Below are 9,877 nucleotides of genomic sequence, written 5' to 3'. Positions count from 1 at the left end.
TTTAAACATCTTTATGTTTTCTTTTAAAGCTAACCTTGAAATGAAAGGGGCACCAATTCAGCTTTGAATTAATATCAATTATGAGGTGAAAACTCATCCTAGTGAACGACCCTAGAGCCACTATGCTATGCTAGCTAAGGCTATCCTAGTACATGGTGTAATAGGTTATAAATTTTGTTGATTACTCCCTTCTGAGGACCACAATCAATGGACACCAGCTGGACACGAATCAAATGGCATCACTGTCAAGGACCATTGAGAGGACATGAATCTACTGAGACACCAATTAGGAACGAATCAATAATAAATTCCTAATTGTTAATATTTTATAATAAAAAAAAAAAACTCTAGATTCAAATAAAAATAATTATTTATTTTTATTATGTAAATTAATCATAATTTAAATAAATATATCTAATTAAATTTTTTATTTATTATTTAATAAAAAGCCTATGTTTAAATTGCATTTCTTTGGTTCAATATTTTCTAATATTTTAGAAAAATAATACTTCAATCCCAATCTACATGAAAGTTATGTATGGAAGTGGAAATAGTAAACACAAAAATATTGTGTAAAATTACAATTAGAAAATAACTAAATCTAAAATAAATAAATAAAAATTAAATTTTAAATTCCAATAATCATCTTAACTTTGAAGTCAATCTACCTTTCTCTATAAATAGAGAAATTATTATAGAAATCATTTGAAGAAGAAAAGAAAAGGAGAAATCATTTAAGGATGAAAAAAAAAAAAAAAGACAATTGATTTTCTTGTATAGAATTTTAAAAGTTAATCAAGAGCATGTGAGTAACATCTTCAATAATTATTTGAATTTAAAATTAATTTATCCTTATCCATAATTCTATTTATAGAGATTTTAATTTAAAATCAATGATTATTTATAAATCTATTTATAGATATAAATAAAAATATTTGAGGAAAAAAAAAGAGAGAAGAAAGTTGTGTAAAATTTTTGTTGTCTTCAAACACTCAATCATTGATCAAATCAAGCAATATCTTTAACTTGGGGAGATAGAATGAGAGGATTATATATTTTATATTTTAAAAGAGGGTACCCACATTCCTTTTCTTTTAAATATAAATTTGTCAAATAATTTGTGGATACAAATTTTATTAATTTGAAAAATCTTTCATGGTTTAGTTACATTTACTTAAAAAAAAAAAACGGAAATGACAATTTAGATTAGAAAAAATTTATATCTCAATTTTATATATTTTCTAAATATTAATTTTATAATTATTAATATTTTTATTTGGTAAATATTAATTTTAAATTTAAGTGAAGTTAAAATTTTAAAATTAATCTAATTTTTTTTTAATTATGCATATGGATATAATTATTTTACAAAAATATTATTTTTATCCAAATCAATGTAATTATCTTATACTCTATTTCTTTGGTTTTTCACTCTCACCCTCCAAAAGGATTTTTAAAAAATCTTTTTTTCTTTTTGAAAAAAATAAATATTTTTCCAATTTCCAAAAAAAAAAAAAAAAAATTATTTGTTCTATAAGCATCTAAAGATAGTAAAAATAAATTAATTTAAAAAATGTGTATCTACTACCTATAAGTATTTACAAATATCCAATTAAAACACAACCTATTAATTCATCCATCTAAAACTTCAAACAAAATAGAAGAAAAGAGCTAAATAAATTTTCAATTATTCATGTTACAAACACCCATATTTTTTCTACAAAGTTTATATAAATCAAAGTTCTAAATGATTTTAAATTATTAGATTAATAAATATAATCACTATCATGTACCTACGTTTTTCACTCGTTTTTTTTCAAGAAAGGCTTGTTGGTCTCCTTGCTTGTTATGACCTATAACGAAAATAAATCACAATAAATAAACACAAGCAAAGTATATATTCTTGCAATAATAATAATAATAATAAATTTAGCAAAAAAACTAATATCTCTAGATTCAGTGCTACCTAATGTCACCTCCAATTCTTATTAGAAAGAAGGAAAATTTTGAATCTTATAATAGGTTGGGTTTAATTGAATTAATGAAAATTAGAAAATTTTCATTTATTTCTATTATCTCACCATAATCAATTAAGGTATAAACCAAATGAATGGGTTCCAAAAATATCATATCTATAATAGTCAAGAAGAATCAATATCAAAAATTGATCTCAAAACAATAATCATGAAGAATCAATATGAAAAACTAATTCCTTAAAATAGATACTTAGATATATGGTGAGAATAAATTAATTTTTTTAAATAAAAAAATATGAAATGTGTCCTCTTATTGAAATGAAATAAGTAACAATATAACAATTTAGATTAGCAACCTATTCATGATTGAACAATGATAATAAGAAAATCTACACACTTCTCAAGCCATAAAATATTTATGCAACAACTACTTCAATAAGGATTTTCATCATTTTTCAAATATCATAAAAATGAATTGATAAACAACCAACAAAAAAAATGGTTGGAAGAAAATAAGAGAGTGAAAGAGAGTTATTGTCCACCTGATATGAAGAAATGAAAAATGGGAATTGACACCTAGTTTTTGAAAATTTTCTAGTAACTTGTTGGTATGAAATAAATAAGAATAATAGGTAATGGGAGATGTAGAAGCACATTAGAATATAATGAGATGAGCATAAAATAAGAGTAATAGATAAGAGTAGATGGATAAGAGAAGACATAGAAGCACATTAAAAATTAAAATTTAGTAAGAGGAGCAGAAAATAAGAGTAATAGATAAAAAGAGACATAAAAGCATATTAAAAATTAATAGAATAAACATATTTAAAAGATAAATAAATGAGATAAAAAGATTGATTCTAACGTTTTAATTTGTTAATATTTATTGTCTTTTCACAATTGAAATAAAAGTTAAAAGGTCATAATAGTTTTTAAATTTATAAAGGATCGATGATACTTAAAAATAATTTTTAATTAATTAACTTACAAAATTAAAAGGAAAATAAAAACACAAGAAATATAAAATAAGTAAATAATGACCATTAACATTTATCAAGGTAATTAGAATCCAAAATTCATATAATTTATTTTTAAGAAGGTTTTTACACAATAAAAACTCAAAACATAAATTATTATTATTATAAAAAATTTTGGAGAGAAATGAAAAAAAAAAAAAAAAACTTCAACAATAATATTTAAAATTTCATTTTAAAAGGAGAAATATTATGTAAACTAATTTTTTATTTAATAATATTATAGAATTGAATTTTTTTTAATTTGGATTTTAAAAAATAAATTGTGCTTTAAATTTGGGTTAAAAAAAATCACAACAATAAATATTTGTATTTTTTTTATTTTTAAGAAGTCAAAGAAAATAATGTTTAAAATGAAACAAAAAATATTATCACTTTTTTAGAGAACAAAAACAATATCATGGTGAAATGCTATTTTTAAATTAAATTATAACAATTTTTTAAAAGGAAGTTGTAGACCCCTCTTTGGTCCGGGATTATCTGGTTTTCTTATGTCACCATTTGGAGGAATGGGGGACCTCTTTATGCCAGGAGCAAGTTGCATGGATGTGTGGCAAAGACATGACTTGCCATGGTGGTAGTTGGGAGGGGAAGTGTTTAGAGAGACCAACTATGAAGTAGTCTGAGAAGAAGAGAAAAATGGGGAGAAAAAAAAAAAAAGATGAGGAGCAGGTAGAAAAGATATCTTATAGAAAAACAGAGAGAGCTGAAAAAGGAAGGAGTTTTTGAGGGGAAGTTTTCAAAGAGACCAACTATGAGGTAGTTTGAGATGAGGAGAAAAAGAATGAGCTATCTTGGAGAAAAACCAAGCTAGACTGGGAAGTTTTTTTTTGGATAAAAATCTGGAGAGTGGGTGCTTCGTTTTTGGGGAGCTTGAGAGAAAAGATTGGAGTAGAGCAAGGGGAGTTATGAAGTAGTCCGAAGGAGCTGGACTAAGAGAGGAAGCAACGTATGAGCAAGAAATGGACAAAAACTAAAGGTTGGAGTTGAGTGGATTTCGGGTTTAGAAGAAGAAGCAAAGGAAGAGCTTGCCAGTTTTGTTCGAAGATCTTGGACTTAATGGGACACAGTTGTTGGTTTTAAGGGTATAGAAACAAATGGCTAGCCCAAAAGACACAAACAAAGAACATAATTAATAAGAAGAAAAACTTATCGGCTGAGGCATAACAAACATTGTCCTTGAAATAGATCCACCCTCCTCGAAGATAAACTCGTTACACTAGGGTACCAGTGGTCTACCTCCAAGATTCAACAACCAAATCTCACCTTGGGTGCACTCTGTAAGCAAGATGTGTACAACTTGGGTTATAAAAAAATTCCTCCAAATATATAAATGAAAGGACTCTCTGAAAAACTCTCTAAAAAATTGTTATTCATATATAGAGAGTGAGGGGTGACCTGCTTTTATAGGCCACTAAAAAAGTCGTAATGGGACTCTACTTGTAATTAGAGCATGATTCAAAGTGGAAGAAGATTCTACTTATAAAAGGAATATGACTCCACTAGCACAATCCCAATAGGACTCTTCCCAAAAATAAAATAAAAATAAAAATTATTTACACTCTTCTTACACACAATCACTTGAAGCTAGGTTGATCTTGTTGAATGGGAGCACTCTTAGGTATGACTATCATGAATTCCCTGTTCTTCTTCATTGTCATATGTTTTCCCTCTTCACTTGCTATATCTGTGGATTATTTGGTTGGGTATGGATGTTAGAAGATATAGATTTGTCTATGTTAATTTTCGGATTGCTTGTGAGCTTATTATTTGCTGGTTCATTTCTTTTCTTGTGAGTTTGGCTTGAGAGCATCATAGCTCTATTTCAGCTTTACTGTATCACCTAGACATCTTGTTACTGTCCTTACTTCCATGGATCATATTCTAGTGATCTCATTTTTCTAACCCACCATACCCATCATCACTGCCCAAGATGACCCCGATGTACCCATAGCCACAATCTTCGGTTCATAGCCACCATCATCCTGCACAACCCACACAACCATCACCCGCTCCCAGAAAAGGCCATACCTCATCATTTTTTTAAGTCTTCATATTTTTAATGCCAAATTTTAATTTTCAAAACTTCAATTTTCGAATAATTTTCCAAACTTCAATTTTCGAATAATTCTCACAACTCCAATTTTCAAAACTCCAATTCTCAAATTTAATTTTCAAAACTCCAATTCTCAAATTTAATTTTTAAGAAATCCAATTCTCAAACAATTCTTCAAAATTTCAATTTTCAAAACTTTCATTCTCAAATAATTTTCCAAAATTCCAATTTTCAAATTTAATTTTTGAGAAAATCCAATTCTCAAACAATTCCTCAAAATTCCAATTTTCAAAACTTCCATTTTCAAATGATTTTTCAAAATTCCAATTTTCAAATTTAATTATTAAGAAACCCCATTCTCAAATAATTCTCCAAGATTCCAATTTTCAAAATTTCCATTTTCAAATAATTTTTTAAAATTCCAAATTTCAAATTTAATTTTCAAAACTTCCATTTTCAAATAATTTTCCAAAATTCCTATTCTCAAATTTAATTTTCAAAACTCTTATTTTCAAATAATTTTTCAAAATTTCAATTTTAAAATTTAATTTTCGAAACTCCCAATTTCAAACAATATTTTCAAAATTCTAATCTTTAAATTTAATTTTTGAGACTTCATTTTTCAAATAAATTTCAAAACTCTAGTTTTCTTTCAAATAGTTTTAATTCCACTTCAATTTTCAAATATATATATATATATATTTAAATTCTACAATTTTTCATCCTTTATTAGGGTTTTAGGTAAAAAAAATCTCGTTTTTAATAAACTTGCTACCTTTCTCTTTAGGTAAGTACTTTCACAAATTTTCTTTGATTTTCAAATAATCTTTTGTTTCTTTTGATTTTAAATAAGTATGAATATGATTTTAATAATTTCAAAACAATGGAATTTGTGGGATTAATTCATGCGAAATCATTTGGGCTTTGGTGGGGGCCCAACATTCATAATGTTTTTTTCGAAAATAATTCAAGTGAATTGCATGATTGATATTGTTTGATTTTGATTGGTTTTGTGTGAGATATTTTACACTTATCATTGTGCACTAATTTTGTTTCATGATAGCGCTTTATTATCTATTGCAAAGGAATGCTCTCACTCTCACTTTGTTTATTTATTCATTATCATGACTTGCTTTTGATCTATGATAATTTTGGTATCCATTAATCTCCTAATTAATTGTCATGCTTGTTATACCTTATTTAATAGAAACCCATTTTTAGGGGCTTAGAGGGGTGTTATGGTCTTTACTGTACCTTCCCAATAAGTAACTTGACCCAAAATCTAGGTTTGGTTTTTTACAGACTGTATTTTCCAAATAAGGAGTCACACTTATAATTTTCTTTCTTATTTTGTTTTACCTTTTTTAAAAAAAATAAGTGGTGATTTCAAGTGTTTTCTAAAAATAATATTTTTCATCAAAGGAATAAAAAGTAAGTCACGTCATCGAGTGGGAATGCATAGAACGAAATACGGGGTCCACAAAAGTATTATTATCATTTTTTGTTTTATGTGTTTAAATTTAAAAAAAAAATAATAATCATCTAATCACATATAATAATATAAGAATAATAGGATATAAGCTTGTATAACTAAAAAAAAAATGTAATTTGATTTTTAAAAAGATGTAATTTGGATTCCAAAGAATTTTTTTGTATTAATCTAATTTTTATCGAAATTTACTTTTTATTCAATAAATTAAGAATAAAAACAAACATTATCTTAATCAATTAAATATAATAATAAAGAGATATAAACACATATAATAGAAATGATATGACTATTTTTGGAAAAAAAAAAAGGGTTAAAATACTTTGTACTTTTATATGTAGTATATATACCATGTCTAAGAAATCTTATTTAATTTGGCTATACTCACTAGTACAAACTTCAATAAATAACAACGATGACTATTTATTAAATAAAAAAAAATGAATTAGATATAATTATGTTAGTTATATTTAATTAATTTAATAAAAAGTAATTAACTATTTTTTATTTGAAATCTAGATTTTTTTATTAGATAATAAATCTATGCATAAAATTGTCATGATATTACAATATGTTTTTAAATATAAATACTTAAAAGTTTAAAATTTTTATTTTATCTTCTACTAAATTATTTTCTCATATTTTTTATTAAATAAATAAAACAAATTATATAATATTAACATTATGAACTAAATAAATAAAAAATAATATAATATTAACATTATAAACTAACATTCCATGTATCTTGCATGTGGAGCCAAACTACTATTTATGAAAATTTCCAAAAATATAATGGTAAAAGCAAAAAAGGGAAGACCAAAATAAAAGATAATAAATGAGTGAATTAGAGTCATGTCATTTCAATGTGTCGAATCTAGTCGGCATGCATCATGTCCAGCATTAACCTTAAATTTTATATTATTTATGATTTTGCCATTGTATGACAAGACCTTTAGAGAAAGTGAATGAGAATTCCGTAAATATGTTTAAAAAAATAAAAAATTAAGGTTGAAAAACTGACAACAACAGTGAATTCTGACTTTTATTATATAGTATAAATATTTATGAAAACAATTATAATATAAATTTTAAAATTTTTAATTTTTTTTAAAAGACTTCAAAATTTAATACTTGAATTGAAAAATGTTTTCTCCAAAGATAATTTTGGATTTGATTTCTTATAAATTATTATAGGTTTGGAAATAATTATTTGATAAAATATTTTAAAAATATTAAGTTATTTTTTAAAAAGAAAAATATTAAGATACCCAAGTAGTATTTATTTTTTTTTTTTGAAATAATGATAGATCTTATTAATGAGAAGAAATAGAAACATCAGAGGCTAAGATAGCTCCTAATAGAGGTGGAGCATCCCGCCAAAAACTTGGACTAGCAAAAGAGCTTGCTGCTTTTGCAAGAGCATCAGCAGCAGCATTAGCTTGCCTTTTCACATGACATAGAGTAAAACTTTGATCTAAAAATAGAGATCTACAGTCTTGAATAAGCATGCCAAATTCAGACCTATCAAGAGCTTTAGAGTAAAATGCATCATAAACACCTTTAGCGTCCAATTCTACTATAACATTTGAAGCACGCAGCTCCAATAGCCATCTTGCAGCTTCACGTAACCCCAAAGCTTCAGCCTCCATAGGAGAACTCACACCATTAACAACCTTAGAGTAGCAACCAACAACATAGCCGAATTCATTTCGTAGAATCACACCCAGCCCGATGGTTTGATGTTCTGAGAAAATCGCTGCATCCACATTACATTTCAACATTCCCGGGGAAGGTTTACTCCATTTGACTTGAGTGTTGGCATTTCCATTAGAAAACTTTTGATCAGAACCCAATCTTGCATCTAACCAGTCTTTTAGGAACGATAAGCTAGCAGAGACTGTTTGAGTAGGAGATGAGGCACTATTATTCCATAACAATGAGTTTCTTTGCCTCCATATACCCCAAATGATAGACCCAACACGCCCCACCACTTCTTTATCAACATTAGTGAGGAACATGAAAAACCAGTCAAGAAAAGAAGAGACACCATTAACTGAGGGAATCAAGTCAACTTGTGACCAACATGAAAGAGCAAACGGACAGGAGAGAAAAAGATGCATTAAATCCTCTTCATGTCCTCCACAGAGTACACACGTATCAGTCACAGGCATACCTCGTGCACATAGAGCAGACCTGGTAGGTAGACATCCTTTGCAAGCACGCCATAGACATAATTTTATCTTTGGTGGGATAGACAAATCCCATAGCATATTCCATGCTACAGGCCGTGAAGGCAAATTACCATGCAAGGAAAGCCATCTCGCTATACGATACCCTGATTTCACCGTGTAGTTTCCATGATTGTCCCAATGCCAAATGAGCGAATCAGGTGGAGACTTCAAGCTCAAAGGAATACTAGCAATGGCTTGAGCATCCCTAGGTGAGAATATCTCCCCAAGTAATTCCACATCCCACTCCTTACAGCCGTGGATCCAGAGATCATGAACTTTTAAGTGAGCTAAGTCATGAATAATAGGAGTTTCAACTTTAAAGTTTTCCGCATCCCTAAGCCAAGGGTTGTGCCACACATCAATACTACAACCATCTCCAATTCTCCACCTACTACCCTTTGAGAGAATGGCTCGAGAACTCCATATAATAAGATATAGAGGAATAAAATCAAGATATATGGATATAAAAAATAAGATCAATTAAAAAATAATAAAATAAAAAATTATATATATATTTTTCATGATATAAGCTATAGAGGAATAAAATCAAGATATATGGATATAAAAAATAAGATCAATTAAAAAATAATAAAATAAAAAATTATATATATATATATATATATATATATATATATATATATATATATCAAATAATTGATGGTGTCCTTTGGATAGGTATGGAAAAAAAATGTCATTCAAACCTGTGACCCGACCATTTTAAAAGTTCACACGTGAATATATATACCTATATATAATTGATGGTGTTTTGTTTGATAGGTATGGAAAAAAAATTGTCTTCATTGTGTTTTTTCGATAGGTATGGAAAAAAATGTCCTTGGATCCGACCATTTTAAAAGTTCCCATGTGGTTGATAATTTGGTGGGAAGTCTAGATCCATGATTTTTTTTATTAGAAAAAAGAAATGAGTCAAAACTCATGTGTACCAGCGATGATATTCAAATATATTTCCTATTGGCTAATTATGTTAAACGTGTGTAAGAAAAATATATATTAGGAGAGAAAAGAATGCAAATAAACATTTGGAAAATAGAAAACGTACACGAAGTCTTAACCGACAGATCTGCATCAAA

Source organism: Vitis riparia, chromosome 6 (genome assembly GCF_004353265.1).
Source record: "Vitis riparia cultivar Riparia Gloire de Montpellier isolate 1030 chromosome 6, EGFV_Vit.rip_1.0, whole genome shotgun sequence".
In the NCBI taxonomy this organism is placed as follows: Eukaryota; Viridiplantae; Streptophyta; class Magnoliopsida; order Vitales; family Vitaceae; genus Vitis; species Vitis riparia.
Note: the sequence above shows the minus strand (reverse complement) of the source record.